The sequence below is a fragment of the Lepisma saccharinum genome, chromosome 11, assembly GCF_977018435.1.
Source record: "Lepisma saccharinum chromosome 11, izLepSacc3.1, whole genome shotgun sequence".
Lineage (NCBI taxonomy): Eukaryota > Metazoa > Arthropoda > Insecta > Zygentoma > Lepismatidae > Lepisma > Lepisma saccharinum.
Genome location: NC_139239.1, coordinates 43685815 through 43703382, shown reverse-complemented (window position 1 = coordinate 43703382; position 17568 = coordinate 43685815). Strand labels below are relative to the sequence as shown.

Here is a 17568-nt window from a genome sequence, read left to right as displayed (position 1 = left end):
GCAAATAATATATGTAAAAAATCATGCTGGCTTGCAGGGTGCTGTCGTATTACATCCGGCCGCCATAATTGCGGTGGATAGCGGTGCCTGGATCTGCCGTGTCTCTCTCCAAAGGTCCGGCGTTTGTAGTTTTCGGCGAGAATACGAGTCTGCGTTATTTTGGGGTGTATATTTTGTGCAAAACCCTTTCAATGCACTAAATTTGAATCTCTATCTTGTATCTTTAATGTTAACACATCTCTCGAAGTTTGTTAGAGCACATTTTCTCACTATGATTACAATGAATTGTATCATTATTTGTAGTACAAAAACGTATGTTTATTCTACAGATTCTTGGCATTGCCCACGAAACGTGAGATGTCCCGACTCGTCTCGAAAACTAGAAGGTGGACTATATCTATCTTACCGAATGCTGTAGCTTTCGCCAACGGTCATACCGCGCTGAATATACTGGTTCTCGTCCGATCACCGAAGTCAAGCAGCTTCGGGCCTGGTAAGTACTTGGATGGGTGACCGCCTGGGAACACCATGTACTGTTGGCGACCTTTTTCTTAATGCTGATAATGATCTTTTTTGAAACTTGAAATCAATCAATCACCCACAGTTTTTGCAGAATCGCTCCCCGAAGAGCCGGCGATGGTAGTTTTTCTGCGAGGATACGTTCCTGCCATATTATCGTATGTATTGTATGTGCGTTTTTTGTTTAAAAACCCAACCCTTCAAAAAATTTCCTTCTCTGTCTTTTAGCTTTAATGTTAACACATCTCTCGAAGGTTGTTAGAGCACATTTTCCCAATATGATTACAATGAATTGTATCATTATTTGTAGTACAAAAACGTATGTTTATTCTACAAATTCTTGGCATTGCCCACGAAACGTGAGATGTCCCGACTCGCCTCGAAAACTAGACGGTGGCCTATATGTAACTTACCGAAAGCAGTGTCTTTCGCCAACGGACATACCGCGTTAAATATACCGTTTTTCGTCCCCAAACAGAAGTCAAGCAGCTAAGGATCTGGTAAGTACTTGGATGGGTGACAGCCTGGGAGCACCAGGTACTGTTAGCAACCTTTTGCTTTTTTAATGGTGATAATGACTTCTCTGTAACTTGAAGTCAATCAATCACAAATATTTTTTGCAGAATCGCTTCCCGAAGAGCCGGCGTTGGTAGTTTTTCTGCGAGGATACGTTCCTGCCATATTATTTGATGTATTTTTGGGCGTTTCTGTTTAAAATCCCAACCCTGCGCAAAATTTCCTTCTCTGTCTTTTAGCTTTAATGTTAACACATCTCTCGAAAGTTGATAAAGCACATTTCCTCACTATGATCACAATGAATTGTATCATTATTTGTAGTACAAAAACGTATGTTTATTCTACACATTCTTGGCATTGCCCACGAAACGTGTGATGTCCCGACTCGTCTCGAAAACCAGAAGGTGGAGTATATCTATCTTACCGAAAGCAGCATTTCTCGCCAACGGTCATACCTCGTTGAATATACCGGTTCTCGTCCTATCACCGAAGTCAAGCAGCGTCGGGCCTGGTAAGTACTTGGATTGGTGACCTCCTGGGAACACCAGGTACTGTTGACAACCTTTTTGCTTTTTTAATGGTGATAATGACTTTTTTGTAACTTGAAGTCAATGAATCACAAACATTTTTTGCAGAATCGCTTCCCGAAGAGCCGGCGTTGGTAGCTTTTCTGCGAGGATACGTTCCTGCCATATTATTTGATGTATTTTTAGCGTTTTTTGTTTAAAAACCAAACACTTCACAAAATTTCCTTCTCTGTCTTTAGCTTTAATGTTAACACATCTCTCGAAGATTGTTAAAGCACATTTTCTCACTATGATTACAATGAAATGTATCATTATTTTGTGTAGTAACAATTATGTTTCACCTACACATTCTTGGCAGTGCACACAAAATGAGACATAACCCGTCTCGTCTCGAAAACTAGACGGTGGAGTATATCTATCTTACCGAATGCAGTACCTTTCGCCAACGGTCATACCGCGCTGAATATACCGGTTCTCGTCCGATCACCGAAGTCAAGCAGCGTCGGGCCTAGTAAGAACTTGGATGGGTGACCGCCTGGGAACACCAGGTACTGTGGGCAACCTTTTCTTTAATGCTGATAATGACCTTTCTTGAAACTTGAAGTCAATCAATCACCCACAGTTTTTGATAAATCGCTCCCCGAAGAACCGACGTTGGTAGTTTTTCTGCGAGGATACCTTCCTGCCATATTATGTGATGTATTTTATGTGCGTTTTTTGTTTAAAAACCAAACACTTCACAAAATTTCCTTCACTGTCTTTTAGCTTTAATGTTAACACATCTCTCGAAGGTTGTTAAAGCACATTTTCACACTATGATTACAATGAAATGTATCATTAATAGTAACAATTATGTTTCATCTACACATTCTTGGCAGTGCACACTAAACGAGACATAACCCGTCTCGTCTCGAAAACTAGATGGTGGAGTATATCTAGCTTACCGAGAGCAGTACTTTTCGCCAACGGTCATACCGCGCTGAATATACCGGTTCTCGTCCGATCACCGAAGTCAAGCAGTGTCGGGCCTGGTAAGTACTTGGATGGGTGACTGCCTGGGAACACCAGGTACTGTTGGCAATCATTTTCTTTGTTTTGGTTAATAGTGACTTTTTGTAATTTGAAACCAATCAATCATCCACAGTTTCTGCAGAATCACCTCTTTTATAGCTGTAAGCATATAATATATGAAAAAAATATATATTAGTAATTATGAATATCCGGGAAGCCGATGTTTTATTTAATTTCTTATCATGCTGGGTTGCAGGGTGCTGTCGTATTACATCCGGCCGCCATAATTGCGGTGGATAGCTGTGCCTAGATCCGCCGTGTCTCTCTCCGTAGTTCCGGCGTTGGTAGTTTTCGGCGAGAATACGAGTCTGCGTTATTATTGGGTGTATATTTTGTTGAAAACCCTTTCACTGCACTAAATTTGAATCTCTATCTTGTAGCTTTAATTTTAACACATGTCTCGAATTTTTTTAGAGCACATTTTCTCACTATGATTACAATGAATTGTATCATTATTTGTAGTTCAAAAACGTATGTTTCTTCTACACATTCTTGGCATTGCCCACGAAACGTAGGATGTCGCGACTAATCTCGAAAGCTAGACGGTGGCCTATATGTAACTTACCGAAAGTAGTGCACTTCGCCAACGGACATACCGCGTTAAATATACCGGTTTTCGTCCCAAAACAGAAGTCAAGCAGCGACGGATCTGGTAAGTACTTGGATGGTTGACAGCCTGAGAGCACCATTTACTGTTAGCAACATTTTGGCTTTTTCAATGGTGTTAATGACTTTTTTGTAACTTGAAGTCAATGAATCACAAACATTTTTTGCAGAATCGCTTCCCGAAGAGACGGCGTTGGTAGTTTTTCTGCGAGGATACGTTCCTGCCATATTATTTGATGTATTTTTGGGCGTTTCTGTTTAAAATCCCAACCCTGCGCAAAATTTCCTTCTCTGTCTTTTAGCTTTAATGTTAACACATCTCTCGAAAGTTGATAAAGCACATTTTCTCACTATGATTACAATGAAATGTATCATTAATAGTATCAATTATGTTTCATCTACACATTCTTGGCAGTCCACACAAAACGGGACATAATACGTCTCGTCTGGAAAACTAGACGGTGGAGTATATCTATCTTACCGAAAGCAGTACCTTTCGCCAACGGTCATACCGCGCTGAATATACCGGTTCTCATCCGATCACCGAAGTCAAGCAGCGTCGGGCCTGGTAAGTACTTGGATGGTTGACTGCCTGGGAACACCAGGTACTGTTGGCAACCTTTTTTTTGTTTTGGTTGATAATGACCTTTTTGTAATTTGAAACCAATCAATCATCCACAGTTGCTGCAGAATCACCTCTCTTATAGCTATAAGCAATTAATATATGTAAAATATGTATATTAGTATATATGAATATCTGGGAAGCCGATGTTTTTTTTTAGTTTCTTATCATGCTGGTTTGAAGGGTGCAGTCTTATTACAGCCGGCCGCCATAATTGCGGTGGATAGCCGTGCCTGGATCCGCCGTGTCTCTCTCCGTAGGTCCGGCGTTGGTAGTTTTCGGCGAGAATACGAGTCTGCGTTATTATGGGGTGTATATTTTGTTCAAAACCCTTTCACTGCACTAAATTTGAATCAATTTCGAATGCTATAGCTTTCGCCAACGGTTATACCGCGCTGAATACACCGGTTCTCGTCCGATCACCGAAGTCAAGCAGCTTCGGGCCTGGTAAGTACTTGGATGGGTGACCGCCTGGGAACACCATGTACTGTTGGCGACCTTTTTCTTAATGCTGATAATGATCATTTTTGAAACTTGAAATCAATCAATCACCCACAGTTTTTGCAGAATCGCTCTCCGAAGAGCCGGCGATGGTAGTTTTTCTGCGAGGATACGTTCCTGCCATATTATCGTATGTATTTTATGTGCGTTTTTTGTTTAAAAACCCAACCCTTCAAAAAATTTCCTTCTCTGTCTTTTAGCTTTAATGTTAACACATCTCTCGAAGGTTGTTAGAGCACATTTTCTCAATATGATTACAATGAATTGTATCATTATTTGTAGTACAAAAACGTATGTTTATTCTACAAATTCTTGGCATTGCCCACGAAACGTGAGATGTCCCGACTCGCCTCGAAAACTAGACGGTGGCCTATATGTAACTTACCGAAAGCAGTGTCTTTCGCCAACGGACATACCGCGTTAAATATACCGGTTTTCGTCCCAAAACAGAAGTCAAGCAGCGAAGGATCTGGTAAGTACTTGGATGGGTGACAGCCTGGGAGCACCAGGTACTGTTAGCAACTTTTTGCTTTTTTAATGGTGATAATGACTTCTTTGTAACTTGAAGTCAATCAATCACAAATATTTTTTGCAGAATCGCTTCCCGAAGAGCCGGCGTTGGTATTTTTTCTGCGAGGATACGTTCCTGCCATATTATTTGATGTATTTTTGGGCGTTTCTGTTTAAAATCCCAACCCTGCGCAAAATTTCCTTCTCTGTCTTTTAGCTCTAATGTTAACACATCTCTTGAAAGTTGATAAAGCACATTTTCTCACTATGATTAAAATGAAATGTATCATTAATAGTAACAATTATGTTTCATCTACACATTCTTGGCAGTCCACACTAAACGAGACATAACCCTTCTCGTCTCGAAAACTAGACGTTGGAGTATATCTATCTTACCGAAAGCAGTACCTTTCGCCAACGGTCATACCGCGCTGAATATACCGGTTCTCGTCCGATCACCGAAGTCAAGCAGTGTCGGGCCTGGTAAGTACTTGGATGGGTGACTGCCTGGGAACACCAGGTACTGTTGGCAACCTTTTTCTTTGTTTTGGTTAATATTGACCTTTTTGTAATTTGAAACCAATCAATCATCCACAGTTTCTGCAGAATCACCTCTTTCATAGCAGTCAGAAAATAATATATGTAAAAAATGTATATTAGTATATATGAATATCTGGGAAGCCGATGTTTTTTTTTTAAATTTCATATCACTCTGGGTTGCAGGGTGCTGTTGTATTACATCTGGCCGCCATAATTGCGGTGGATAGCGGTGCCTGGATCCGACGTGTCTCTCTCCGTAGGTCCTGCGTTGGTAGTTTTCGGCGAGAATACGAGTCTGCGTTATTATGGGGTGTATATTTTGTTCAAAACCCTTTCACTGCACTAAATTTGAATCTCTATCTTGTAGCTTTAATATTAACACATCTCTCGAAGTTTGTTAGAGCACATTTTCTCACTATGATTACAATGAATTGTATCATTATTTGTAGTACAAAAACCTATGTTTCTTCTACACATTCTTGGCATTGCCCACGAAACATGAGATGTCCGACTCGTCTCGAAAACTAGAAGGTGGCCTATATGTAACTTACCGAAAGCAGTGTCTTTCGCCAACGGACATACCGCGTTAAATATACCGGTTTTCGTCCCAAAACAGAAGTCAAGAAGCGACGGATCTGGTAAGTACTTGGATGGGTGACAGCCTGGGAGCACCAGGTACTGTTAGCAACCTTTTGCTTTTTTAATGGAAATAATGACTTTTTTGTAACTTGAAGTTAATCAATCACAAATATTTTTTGCAGAATCGCTTCCCAAACAGCCGGCGTTGGTAGTTTTTCGGCGAGGATACGTTCCTGCCATATTATTTGATATATTTTTGGGCGTTTCTGTTTAGCATCCCAAACCTGCACAAAATTTCCTTCTCTGTCTTTTAGCTTTAATGTTAACACATCTCTCGAAGAGCGTTAAAGCACATTTTCTCACTATGATTACAATCAAATGTATCAATATTTGGTGTAGTAACACTTACGTTTCATCTACACTTTCTTGGCAGTGCACACAAAACGGGACATAATACGTCTCGTCTCGAAAACTAGACGGTGGAGTATATCTATGTTACCGAAAGCAGTACCCCTCGCCAACGGTCATACCGCGCTGAATATACCGGTTCTCGTCCGATCACCGAATTCAGCAGCGTCGGGCCTGGTAAGTACTTGGATGGGTGACTGCCTTTGAACACCAGGTACTGTTGGCAACCTTTTTTTTGTTTTGGTTGATAATGACCTTTTTGTAATTTGAAACCAATCAATCATCCTCAGTTTCTGCAGAATCACCTCTTTTATAGCTGTAAGCAAATAATATATGTAAAAAATGAATATTAGTATATATGAATATCTGGGAAGCCGATGTTTTTTTTTAGTTTCTTATCATGCTGGTTTGAAGGGTGCAGTCGTATTACATCCGGCCGCCATAATTGCGGTGGATAGCGGTGTCTGGATCCGCCGTGTCTCTCTCCGTAGGTCCGGCGTTGGTAGTTTTCGGCGAGAATATGAGTCTGCGTTATTATTATGTGTATATTTTGTTCAAAACCCTTTCACTGCACTAAATTTTAATCTCTATCTTGTAGCTTTAATGTTAACACATCTCTCGAAGTTTGTTAGAGCACATTTTCTCACTATGATTACAATGAATTGTATCATTATTTTAGTACAAAAACGTATGTTTCTTCAACACATAATTGGCATTGCCCACGAAACGTAGGATGTCCCGACTCGTCTCGAAAGCTAGAAGGTGGCCTATATGTAACTTACCGAAAGCAGTGCATTTAGCCAGCGGACATACCGCGTTAAATATACCGGTTTTCGTCCCAAAAAAGAAACCAAGCAGCGACGGATCTGGAAAGTACTTGGATGGGTGACAGCCAGGGAGCACCAGGTACTGTTAGCAACCTTTTTGCTTTTGTAATGGTGATAATGACCTTTTTTGTGACTTGAAGTCAATAAATCACAAACATTTCTTGCAGAATCGCTTCCCGAAGAGCCGGCGTTGGTAGTTTTTGTGCGAGGATACCTTCCTGAAATATTATTTGATGTATTTTTGGGCCTTTCTGTTTAAAATCCCAACCCTGCTTAAAATTTCCTTCTCTGTCTTTTAGCTTTTATGTTAACACATCTCTCTAGGGTTGTTAAAGCACATTTTCTCACTATGATTAAAATGAAATGTATCATTAATAGTAACAATTATGTTTCATCTACACATTCTTGGCAGTGCACACTAAACGAGACATAACCCGTGTCGTCTCGAAAACTAGACGGTGGAGTATATCTATCTTACCGAAAGCAGTACCTTTCGCCAACGGTCATACCGCGCTGAATATACCGGTTCTCGTCCGATCACCGAAGTCAAGCAGCGTCGGGCCTGGAAAGTACTTGGATGGGTGACTGCCTGGGAACACCAGGTACTGTTGGCAACCTTTTTCTTTGTTTTGGTTAATAGTGACATTTTTGTAATTTGAAACCAATCAATCATCCACAGTTTCTGCAGAATCACCTCTTTTATAGATGTAAGCATATAATATATGTAAAAAATGTATATTAGTATATATGAATATCTGGGAAGCCGATGTTTTATTTAATTTCTTATCATGCTGGGTTGCAGGGTGCTGTCTTATTACATCCGGCCGCCATAATTGCAGTTTATAGCTGTGCCTGGATCCGCCGTGTCTCTCTCCGTAGTTCCGGCGTTGGTAGTTTTCGGCGAGAATACGAGTCTGCGTTATTATTGGGTGTATATTTTGTTCAAAACCCTTTCACTGCACTAAAGTTGAATCCCTATCTTGTAGCTTTTATGTTAACACATCTCTCGAAGTTTGTTAGAGCACATTTTCTCACTATGATTACAATGAATTGTATCATTATTTTAGTACAAAAACGTATGTTTCTTCAACACATTCTTGGCATTGCCCACGAAACGTAGGATGTCCCGACTCGTCTCGAAAGCTAGAAGGTTGCCTATATGTAACTTACCGAAAGCAGAGCCTTTCGCCAAAGGACATACCGCGTTAAATATACCGGTTTTCGTCCCTAAACAGAAGTCAAGCAGCGTCGGGCCTGGTAAGTACTTGCATGAGTGACTTCCTGGGAACACCAGGTACTGTTGGCAACCTTTTTCTTTGTTTGGGTTAATAGTGACCTTTTTGTAATTAGAAACCAATCAATCATCCACAGTTTCTGTAGAATCACCTCTTTTATAGCTGTAAGCAAATAATATATGTAAAAAATCATGCTGGCTTGCAGGGTGCTGTCGTATTACATCCGGCCGCCATAATTGCGGTGGATAGCGGTGCCTGGATCTGCCGTGTCTCTCTCCAAAGGTCCGGCGTTTGTAGTTTTCGGCGAGAATACGAGTCTGCGTTATTTTGGGGTGTATATTTTGTGCAAAACCCTTTCAATGCACTAAATTTGAATCTCTATCTTGTATCTTTAATGTTAACACATCTCTCGAAGTTTGTTAGAGCACATTTTCTCACTATGATTACAATGAATTGTATCATTATTTGTAGTACAAAAACGTATGTTTATTCTGCAGATTCTTGGCATTGCCCACGAAACGTGAGATGTCCCGACTCGTCTCGAAAACTAGAAGGTGGACTATATCTATCTTACCGAATGCTGTAGCTTTCGCCAACGGTCATACCGCGCTGAATATACCGGTTCTCGTCCGATCACCGAAGTCAAGCAGCTTCGGGCCTGGTAAGTACTTGGATGGGTGACCGCCTGGGAACACCATGTACTGTTGGCGACCTTTTTCTTAATGCTGATAATGACCTTTTTTGAAACTTGAAATCAATCAATCACCCACAGTTTTTGCAGAATCGCTCCCCGAAGAGCCGGCGATGGTAGTTTTTCTGCGAGGATACGTTCCTGCCATATTATCGTATGTATTGTATGTGCGTTTTTTGTTTAAAAACCCAACCTTTCAAAAAATTTCCTTCTCTGTCTTTTAGCTTTAATGTTAACACATTTCTCGAAGGTTGTTAGAGCACATTTTCCCAATATGATTACAATGAATTGTATCATTTTTGTAGTACAAAAACGTATGTTTCTTTTACAAATTCTTGGCATTGCCCACGAAACGTGAGATGTCCCGACTCGCCTCGAAAACTAGACGGTGGCCTATATGTAACTTACCGAAAGCAGTGTCTTTCGCCAACGGACATACCGCGTTAAATATACCGGTTTTCGTCCCAAAACAGAAGTCAAGCAGCTAAGGATCTGGTAAGTACTTGGATGGGTGACTGCCTGGGAACACCAGGTACTGTTGGCAACCTTTTTCTTTGTTTTGGTTAATAGTGACATTTTTGTAATTTGAAACCAATCAATCATCCACAGTTTCTGCAGAATCACCTCTTTTATAGATGTAAGCATATAATATATGTAAAAAATGTATATTAGTATATATGAATATCTGGGAAGCCGATGTTTTATTTAATTTCTTATCATGCTGGGTTGCAGGGTGCTGTCTTATTACATCCGGCCGCCATAATTGCAGTTTATAGCTGTGCCTGGATCCGCCGTGTCTCTCTCCGTAGTTCCGGCGTTGGTAGTTTTCGGCGAGAATACGAGTCTGCGTTATTATTGGGTGTATATTTTGTTCAAAACCCTTTCACTGCACTAAAGTTGAATCCCTATCTTGTAGCTTTTATGTTAACACATCTCTCGAAGTTTGTTAGAGCACATTTTCTCACTATGATTACAATGAATTGTATCATTATTTTAGTACAAAAACGTATGTTTCTTCAACACATTCTTGGCATTGCCCACGAAACGTAGGATGTCCCGACTCGTCTCGAAAGCTAGAAGGTTGCCTATATGTAACTTACCGAAAGCAGAGCCTTTCGCCAAAGGACATACCGCGTTAAATATACCGGTTTTCGTCCCTAAACAGAAGTCAAGCAGCGTCGGGCCTGGTAAGTACTTGGATGGGTGACTTCCTGGGAACACCAGGTACTGTTGGCAACCTTTTTCTTTGTTTGGGTTAATAGTGACCTTTTTGTAATTAGAAACCAATCAATCATCCACAGTTTCTGTAGAATCACCTCTTTTATAGCTGTAAGCAAATAATATATGTAAAAAATCATGCTGGCTTGCAGGGTGCTGTCGTATTACATCCGGCCGCCATAATTGCGGTGGATAGCGGTGCCTGGATCTGCCGTGTCTCTCTCCAAAGGTCCGGCGTTTGTAGTTTTCGGCGAGAATACGAGTCTGCGTTATTTTGGGGTGTATATTTTGTGCAAAACCCTTTCAATGCACTAAATTTGAATCTCTATCTTGTATCTTTAATGTTAACACATTTCTCGAAGTTTGTTAGAGCACATTTTCTCACTATGATTACAATGAATTGTATCATTATTTGTAGTACAAAAACGTATGTTTATTCTGCAGATTCTTGGCATTGCCCACGAAACGTGAGATGTCCCGACTCGTCTCGAAAACTAGAAGGTGGACTATATCTATCTTACCGAATGCTGTAGCTTTCGCCAACGGTCATACCGCGCTGAATATACCGGTTCTCGTCCGATCACCGAAGTCAAGCAGCTTCGGGCCTGGTAAGTACTTGGATGGGTGACCGCCTGGGAACACCATGTACTGTTGGCGACCTTTTTCTTAATGCTGATAATGACCTTTTTTGAAACTTGAAATCAATCAATCACCCACAGTTTTTGCAGAATCGCTCCCCGAAGAGCCGGCGATGGTAGTTTTTCTGCGAGGATACGTTCCTGCCATATTATCGTATGTATTGTATGTGCGTTTTTTGTTTAAAAACCCAACCTTTCAAAAAATTTCCTTCTCTGTCTTTTAGCTTTAATGTTAACACATTTCTCGAAGGTTGTTAGAGCACATTTTCCCAATATGATTACAATGAATTGTATCATTTTTGTAGTACAAAAACGTATGTTTCTTTTACAAATTCTTGGCATTGCCCACGAAACGTGAGATGTCCCGACTCGCCTCGAAAACTAGACGGTGGCCTATATGTAACTTACCGAAAGCAGTGTCTTTCGCCAACGGACATACCGCGTTAAATATACCGGTTTTCGTCCCAAAACAGAAGTCAAGCAGCTAAGGATCTGGTAAGTACTTGGATTGGTGACAGCCTGGGAGCACCAGGTACTGTTAGCAACCTTTTGCTTTTTTAATGGTGATAATGACTTCTTTGTAACTTGAAGTCAATCAATCACAAATATTTTTTGCAGAATCGCTTCCCGAAGAGCCGGCGTTGGTAGTTTTTCTGCGAGGATACGTTCCTGCCATATTATTTGATGTATTTTTGGGCGTTTTTGTTTAAAATCCCAACCCTGCGCAAAATTTCCTTCTCTGTCTTTTAGCTTTAATGTTAACACATCTCTCGAAAGTTGATAAAGCACATTTTCTCACTATGATTACAATGAAATGTATCATTAATAGTAACAATTATGTTTCATCTACACATTCTTGGCAGTCCACACTAAACGAGACATAACCCGTCTCGTCTCGAAAACTAGACGTTGGAGTATTACTATCTTACCGAGAGCAGTACCTTTCGCCAACGGTCATACCGCGCTGAATATACCGGTTCTCTTCCTATCACCGAAGTCAAGCAGCGTCGGGCCTGGTAAGTACTTGGATGGGTGACTGCCTTTGAACACCAGGTACTGTTGGCAACCTTTTTCTTTGTTTTGGTTAATAGTGACCTTTTTGTAATTTGAAACCAATCAATCATCCACAGTTTCTGCAGAATCACCTCTTTCATAGCAGTCAGAAAATAATATATGTAAAAAATGTATATTAGTATATATGAATATCTGGGAAGCCGATGTTTTTTTTTTAATTTCATATCACTCTGGTTTGCAGGGTGCTGTCGTATTACATCTGGCCGACATAATTGCGGTGGATAGCGGTGCCTGGATCCGACGTGTCTCTCTCCGTAGGTCCTGCGTTGGTAGTTTTCGGCGAGAATACGAGTCTGCGTTATTATGGGGTGTATATTTTGTTCAAAACCCTTTCACTGCACTAAATTTGAATCTCTATCTTGTAGCTTTAATATTAACACATCTCTCGATCTTTGTTAGAGCACATTTTCTCAGTATGATTACAATGAATTGTATCATTATTTGTAGCACAAAAACCTATGTTTCTTCTACACATTCTCGGCATTGCCCACGAAACATGAGATGTCCCGACTCGTCTCGAAAACTAGAAGATGGCCTATATGTAACTTACCGAAAGCAGTGTCTTTCGCCAAAGGACATACCGCGTTAAATATACCGGTTTTCGTCCCAAAACAGAAGTCAAGAAGCGACGGATCTGGTAAGTACTTGGATGGGTGACAGCCTGGGAGCACCAGGTACTGTTAGCAACCTTTTGCTTTTTTAATGGTGATAATGACTTTTTTGTAACTTGAAGTTAATCAATCACATATATTTTTTGCAGAATCGCTTCCCAAACAGCCGGCGTTGGTAGTTTTTCGGCGAGGATACGTTCCTGCCATATTATTTGATATATTTTTGGGCGTTTCTGTTTAGCATCCCAAACCTGCACAAAATTTCCTTCTCTGTCTTTTAGCTTTAATGTTAACACATCTCTCGAAGAGTGTTAAAGCACATTTTCTCACTATGATTACAATCAAATGTACCAATATTTGGTGTAGTAACACTTACGTTTCATCTACACTTTCTTGGCAGTGCACACAAAACGGGACATAATACGTCTCGTCTCGAAAACTAGACGGTGGAGTATATCTATGTTACCGAAAGCAGTACCCCTCGCCAACGGTCATACCCCGCTGAATATACCGGTTCTCGTCCGATCACCGAAGTCAAGCAGCGTCGGGCCTGGTAAGTACTTGGATGGGTGACTGCCTTTGAACACCAGGTACTGTTGGCAACCTTTTTTTTGTTTTGGTTAATAGTGACCTTTTTGTAATTTGAAACCAATCAATTATCCACAGTTTCTGCAGAATCACCTCTTTTATAGCTGTAAGCAAATAATATATGTAAAAAATGTATATTAGTATATATGAATATCTGGGAAGCCGATGTTTTTTTTTTAGTTTCTTATCATGCTGGTTTGAAGGGTGCAGTCGTATTACAGCCGGCCGCCATAATTGCGGTGGATAGCGGTGCCTGGATCCGCCGTGTCTCTCTCCGTAGGTCCGGCGTTGGTAGTTTTCGGCGAGAATATGAGTCTGCGTTATTATTATGTGTATATTTTGTTCAAAACCCTTTCACTGCACTAAATTTTAATCTCTATCTTGTAGCTTTAATGTTAACACATCTCTCGAAGTTTGTTAGAGCACATTTTCTCACTATGATTACAATGAATTGTATCATTATTTTAGTACAAAAACGTATGTTTCTTCAACAAATTCTTGGCATTGCCCACGAAACGTAGGATGTATCGACTCGTCTCGAAAGCTAGAAGGTGGCCTATATGTAACTTACCGAAAGCAGTGCATTTCGCCAGCGGACATACCGCGTTAAATATACCGATTTTCGTCCCAAAAAAGAAACCAAGCAGCGACGGATCTGGAAAGTACTTGGATGGGTGACAGCCAGGGAGCACCAGGTACTGTTAGCAACCTTTTTGCTTTTGTAATGGTGATAATGACCCTTTTTGTAACTTGAAGTAAATAAATCACAAACATTTCTTGCAGAATCGCTTCCCGAAGAGCCGGCGTTGGTAGTTTTTGTGCGAGGATACGTTCCTGAAATATTATTTGATGTATTTTTGGGCGTTTCTGTTTAAAATCCCAACCCTGCTTAAAATTTCCTTCTCTGTCTTTTAGCTTTTATGTTAACACATCTCTCGAAGGTTGTTAAAGCACATTTTCTCACTATGATTAAAATGAAATGTATCATTAATAGTAACAATTATGTTTCATCTACACATTTTTGGAAGTGCACACTAAACGAGACATAACCCGTCTCGTCTCGAAAACTAGACGGTGGAGTATATCTATCTTACCGAAAGCAGTACCTTTCGCCAACGGTCATACCGCGCTGAATATACCGGTTCTCGTCCGATCACCGAAGTCAAGCAGTGTCGGGCCTGGTAAGTACTTGGATGGGTGACTGCCTGGGAACACCAGGTACTGTTGGCAACCTTTTTCTTTGTTTTGGTTAACAGTGACATTTTTGTAATTTGAAACCAATCAATCATCCACAGTTTCTGCAGAATCACCTCTTTTATAGCTGTAAGCAAATAATATATGTAAAAAATGTATATTAGTATATATGAATATCTGGGAAGCCGATGTTTTTTTTTTAGTTTCTTATCATGCTGGTTTGAAGGGTGCTGTCGTATTACATCCCGTCGCCATAATTGCGGTGGATAGCGGTGCCTGGATCCGCCGTGACTCTCTCCGTATGCCCGGCGTTGGTAGTTTTCGGCGAGAATATGAGTCTGCGTTATTATTATGTGTATATTTTGTTCAAAACCCTTTCACTGCACTAAATTTTAATCTCTATCTTGTAGCTTTAATGTTAACACATCTCTCGAAGTTTGTTAGAGCACATTTCCTCACTATGATTACAATGAATTGTATGATTATTTGTAGTACAAAAACGAATGTTTATTCTACACATTCTTGGCATTGCCCACGAAACGTGTGATGTCCCAACTCGTCTCGAAAACCAGAAGGTGGGTATATCTATCTTACCGAAAGCAGCATTTCTCGCCAACGGTCATACCTCGTTGAATATACCGGTTCTCGTCCTATCACCGAAGTCAAGCAGCGTCGGGCCTGGTAAGTACTTGGATTGGTGACCTCCTGGGAACACCAGGTAATGTTGACAACCTTTTTGCTTTTTTAATGGTGATAATGACTTTTTTGTAACTTGAAGTCAATGAATCACAAACATTTTTTGCAGAATCGCTTCCCGAGGAGCCGGCGTTGGTAGCTTTTCTGCGAGGATACGTTCCTGCCATATTATTTGATGTATTTTTGGGCGTTTTTTTGTTTAAAAACCAAACAGTTCACAAAATTTCCTTCTCTGTCTTTTAGCTTTAATGTTAACACATCTCTCGAAGGTTGTTAAAGCACATTTTCTCACTATGATTACAATGAAATGTATCATTATTTTGTGTAGTAACAATTATGTTTCACCTACACATTCTTGGCAGTGCACACAAAATGAGACATAACCCGTCTCGTCTCGAAAACTAGACGGTGGGGTATATCTATCTTACCGAATGCAGTACCTTTCGCCAACGGTCATACCGCGCTGAATATACCGGTTCTCGTCCGATCACCGAAGTCAAGCAGCGTCGGGCCTGGTAAGTACTTGGATGGGTGACCGCCTGGGAACACCAGGTACTGTTGTCAACCTTTTCTCTAATGCTGATAATGACCTTTCTTGAAACTTGAAGTCAATCAATCACCCACAGTTTTTGATAAATCGCTCCCCGAAGAACCGACGTTGGTAGTTTTTCTGCGAGGATACCTTCCTGCCATATTATGTGATGTATTTTATGTGCGTTTTTTGTTTAAAAACCAAACACTTCACAAAATTTCCTTCTCTGTCTTTTAGCTTTAATGTTAACACATCTCTCGAAGGTTGTTAAAGCACATTTTCTCACTATGATTACAATGAAATGTATCATTAATAGTAACAATTATGTTTCATCTACACATTCTTGGCAGTCCACACTAAACGAGACATAACCCGTCTCGTCTCGAAAACTAGACGTTGGAGTATATCTATCTTACCGAGAGCAGTACCTTTCGCCAACGGCCATACCGCGCTGAATATACCGGTTCTCGTCCGATCACCGAAGTCAAGCAACGTCGGGCCTGGCAAGTACTTGGATGGGTGACTGCCTGGGAACACCAGGTACTGTTGGCAACCTTTTTCTTTGTTTTGGTTAATAGTGACTTTTGTAATTTGAAACCAATCAATCATCCACAGTTTCTGCAGAATCACCTCTTTCATAGCAGTCAGAAAATAATATATGTAAAAAATGTATATTAGTATATATGAATATCTGGGAAGCCGATGTTTTTTTTAATTTCTTATCATTCTGGGTTGCAGGGTGCTGTCGTATTACATCTGGCCGCCATAATTGCGGTGGATAGCGGTGCCTGTATCCGCCTTGTCTCTCTCCGTTGGTCCTGCGTTGGTAGTTTTCGGCGAGAATACAAGTCTGCGTTATTATGGGGTGTATATTTTGTTCAAAACCCTTTCACTGCACTAAATTTGAATCTCTATCTTGTAGCTTTAATGTTAACACATCTCTCGAAGTTTGTTAGAGCACATTTTCTCACTATGATTGCAATGAATTGTATCATTATTTGTAGTACAAAAACGTACGTTTATTCTACACATTCTTGGCATTGCCCACGAAACGTGTGATGTCCCGACTCGTTTCGAAAACCAGAAGGTGGAGTATATCTATCTTACCGAAAGCAGCATTTCTCGCCAACTGTCATACCTCGTTGAATATACCGGTTCTCGTCCGATCACCGAAGTCAAGCAGCGTCGAGCCTGGTAAGTACTTGGATGGGTGACTGCCTGGGAACACCAGGTACTGTTGGCAACCTTTTTGCTTTTTTAATGGTGATAATGACTTTTTTGTAACTTGAAGTCAATCAATCACAAACATTTTTTGCAGAATCGCGTCCCGAAGAGCCGGCGTTGGTAGTTTTTCGGCGAGGATACGTTCCTGCCATATTATTTGATGTATATTTGGGCGTTTCTGTTTAACATCCCAACCCTGCACAAAATTTCCTTCTCTGTCTTTTAGCTTTAATGTTAACACATCTCTCGAAGAGTGTTAAAGCACATTTTCTCACTATGATTACAATCAAATGTATCAATATTTGGTGTAGTAACACTTACGTTTCATCTACACTTTCTTGGCAGTGCACACAAAACAGGACATAATACGTCTCGTCTCGAAAACTAGACGGTGGAGTATATCTACCTTACTGAAAGCAGTACCTTTCGCCAACGGTCATACCGCGCTGTATATACCGGTTCTCGTCCGATCACCGAAGTCAAGCAGCGTCGAGCCTGGTAAGTACTTGGATGGGTGACTGCCTGGGAACACCAGGTACTGTTGGCAACCTTTTTTTTGTTTTGGTTGATAATGACCTTTTTGTAATTTGAAACCAATCAATCATCCACAGTTTCTGCAGAATCACCTCTTTTAAAGCTGT

At 40.6% G+C, this 17568-nt stretch overlaps 15 non-coding genes and 5 pseudogenes across 15 annotated transcripts; all 20 read left to right on the top strand.

Moving 5' to 3' along the window:
• Positions 1 to 423: 423 nt before the first annotated feature.
• LOC145995645 (5S ribosomal RNA) lies at positions 424 to 542 on the top strand. The gene has a single exon (XR_014442690.1). It is a non-coding gene; the product is annotated as a 5S ribosomal RNA (ribosomal RNA).
• A 934-nt stretch (positions 543 to 1476) lies between these two features.
• Positions 1477 to 1595, top strand: LOC145995734 (5S ribosomal RNA; annotated as a pseudogene).
• A 408-nt stretch (positions 1596 to 2003) lies between these two features.
• On the top strand, positions 2004 to 2122 carry LOC145995670 (5S ribosomal RNA). The gene has a single exon (XR_014442712.1). It is a non-coding gene; the product is annotated as a 5S ribosomal RNA (ribosomal RNA).
• Positions 2123 to 2523: 401 nt separating this feature from the next.
• LOC145995453 (5S ribosomal RNA) lies at positions 2524 to 2642 on the top strand. Its single transcript, XR_014442505.1, has one exon. It is a non-coding gene; the product is annotated as a 5S ribosomal RNA (ribosomal RNA).
• A 1095-nt stretch (positions 2643 to 3737) lies between these two features.
• LOC145995399 (5S ribosomal RNA) lies at positions 3738 to 3856 on the top strand. Its single transcript, XR_014442455.1, has one exon. It is a non-coding gene; the product is annotated as a 5S ribosomal RNA (ribosomal RNA).
• A 382-nt stretch (positions 3857 to 4238) lies between these two features.
• LOC145995570 (5S ribosomal RNA) lies at positions 4239 to 4357 on the top strand. Its single transcript, XR_014442616.1, has one exon. It is a non-coding gene; the product is annotated as a 5S ribosomal RNA (ribosomal RNA).
• Positions 4358 to 5285: 928 nt separating this feature from the next.
• Positions 5286 to 5404, top strand: LOC145995452 (5S ribosomal RNA). The gene has a single exon (XR_014442504.1). It is a non-coding gene; the product is annotated as a 5S ribosomal RNA (ribosomal RNA).
• Positions 5405 to 6507: 1103 nt separating this feature from the next.
• LOC145995727 (5S ribosomal RNA) lies at positions 6508 to 6625 on the top strand (annotated as a pseudogene).
• Positions 6626 to 7721: 1096 nt separating this feature from the next.
• LOC145995834 (5S ribosomal RNA) lies at positions 7722 to 7840 on the top strand. The gene has a single exon (XR_014442734.1). It is a non-coding gene; the product is annotated as a 5S ribosomal RNA (ribosomal RNA).
• Positions 7841 to 9052: 1212 nt separating this feature from the next.
• LOC145995591 (5S ribosomal RNA) lies at positions 9053 to 9171 on the top strand. The gene has a single exon (XR_014442637.1). It is a non-coding gene; the product is annotated as a 5S ribosomal RNA (ribosomal RNA).
• A 1098-nt stretch (positions 9172 to 10269) lies between these two features.
• On the top strand, positions 10270 to 10388 carry LOC145995802 (5S ribosomal RNA; annotated as a pseudogene).
• Positions 10389 to 10908: 520 nt separating this feature from the next.
• LOC145995590 (5S ribosomal RNA) lies at positions 10909 to 11027 on the top strand. The gene has a single exon (XR_014442636.1). It is a non-coding gene; the product is annotated as a 5S ribosomal RNA (ribosomal RNA).
• Positions 11028 to 11954: 927 nt separating this feature from the next.
• LOC145995717 (5S ribosomal RNA) lies at positions 11955 to 12073 on the top strand (annotated as a pseudogene).
• Positions 12074 to 13176: 1103 nt separating this feature from the next.
• LOC145995557 (5S ribosomal RNA) lies at positions 13177 to 13295 on the top strand. Its single transcript, XR_014442604.1, has one exon. It is a non-coding gene; the product is annotated as a 5S ribosomal RNA (ribosomal RNA).
• A 1097-nt stretch (positions 13296 to 14392) lies between these two features.
• Positions 14393 to 14511, top strand: LOC145995451 (5S ribosomal RNA). Its single transcript, XR_014442503.1, has one exon. It is a non-coding gene; the product is annotated as a 5S ribosomal RNA (ribosomal RNA).
• Positions 14512 to 15086: 575 nt separating this feature from the next.
• LOC145995781 (5S ribosomal RNA) lies at positions 15087 to 15205 on the top strand (annotated as a pseudogene).
• A 411-nt stretch (positions 15206 to 15616) lies between these two features.
• On the top strand, positions 15617 to 15735 carry LOC145995492 (5S ribosomal RNA). Its single transcript, XR_014442542.1, has one exon. It is a non-coding gene; the product is annotated as a 5S ribosomal RNA (ribosomal RNA).
• A 401-nt stretch (positions 15736 to 16136) lies between these two features.
• LOC145995554 (5S ribosomal RNA) lies at positions 16137 to 16255 on the top strand. Its single transcript, XR_014442601.1, has one exon. It is a non-coding gene; the product is annotated as a 5S ribosomal RNA (ribosomal RNA).
• Positions 16256 to 16827: 572 nt separating this feature from the next.
• Positions 16828 to 16946, top strand: LOC145995659 (5S ribosomal RNA). Its single transcript, XR_014442703.1, has one exon. It is a non-coding gene; the product is annotated as a 5S ribosomal RNA (ribosomal RNA).
• Positions 16947 to 17355: 409 nt separating this feature from the next.
• Positions 17356 to 17474, top strand: LOC145995546 (5S ribosomal RNA). The gene has a single exon (XR_014442593.1). It is a non-coding gene; the product is annotated as a 5S ribosomal RNA (ribosomal RNA).
• The last annotated feature ends 94 nt before the right edge of the window (positions 17475 to 17568 follow it).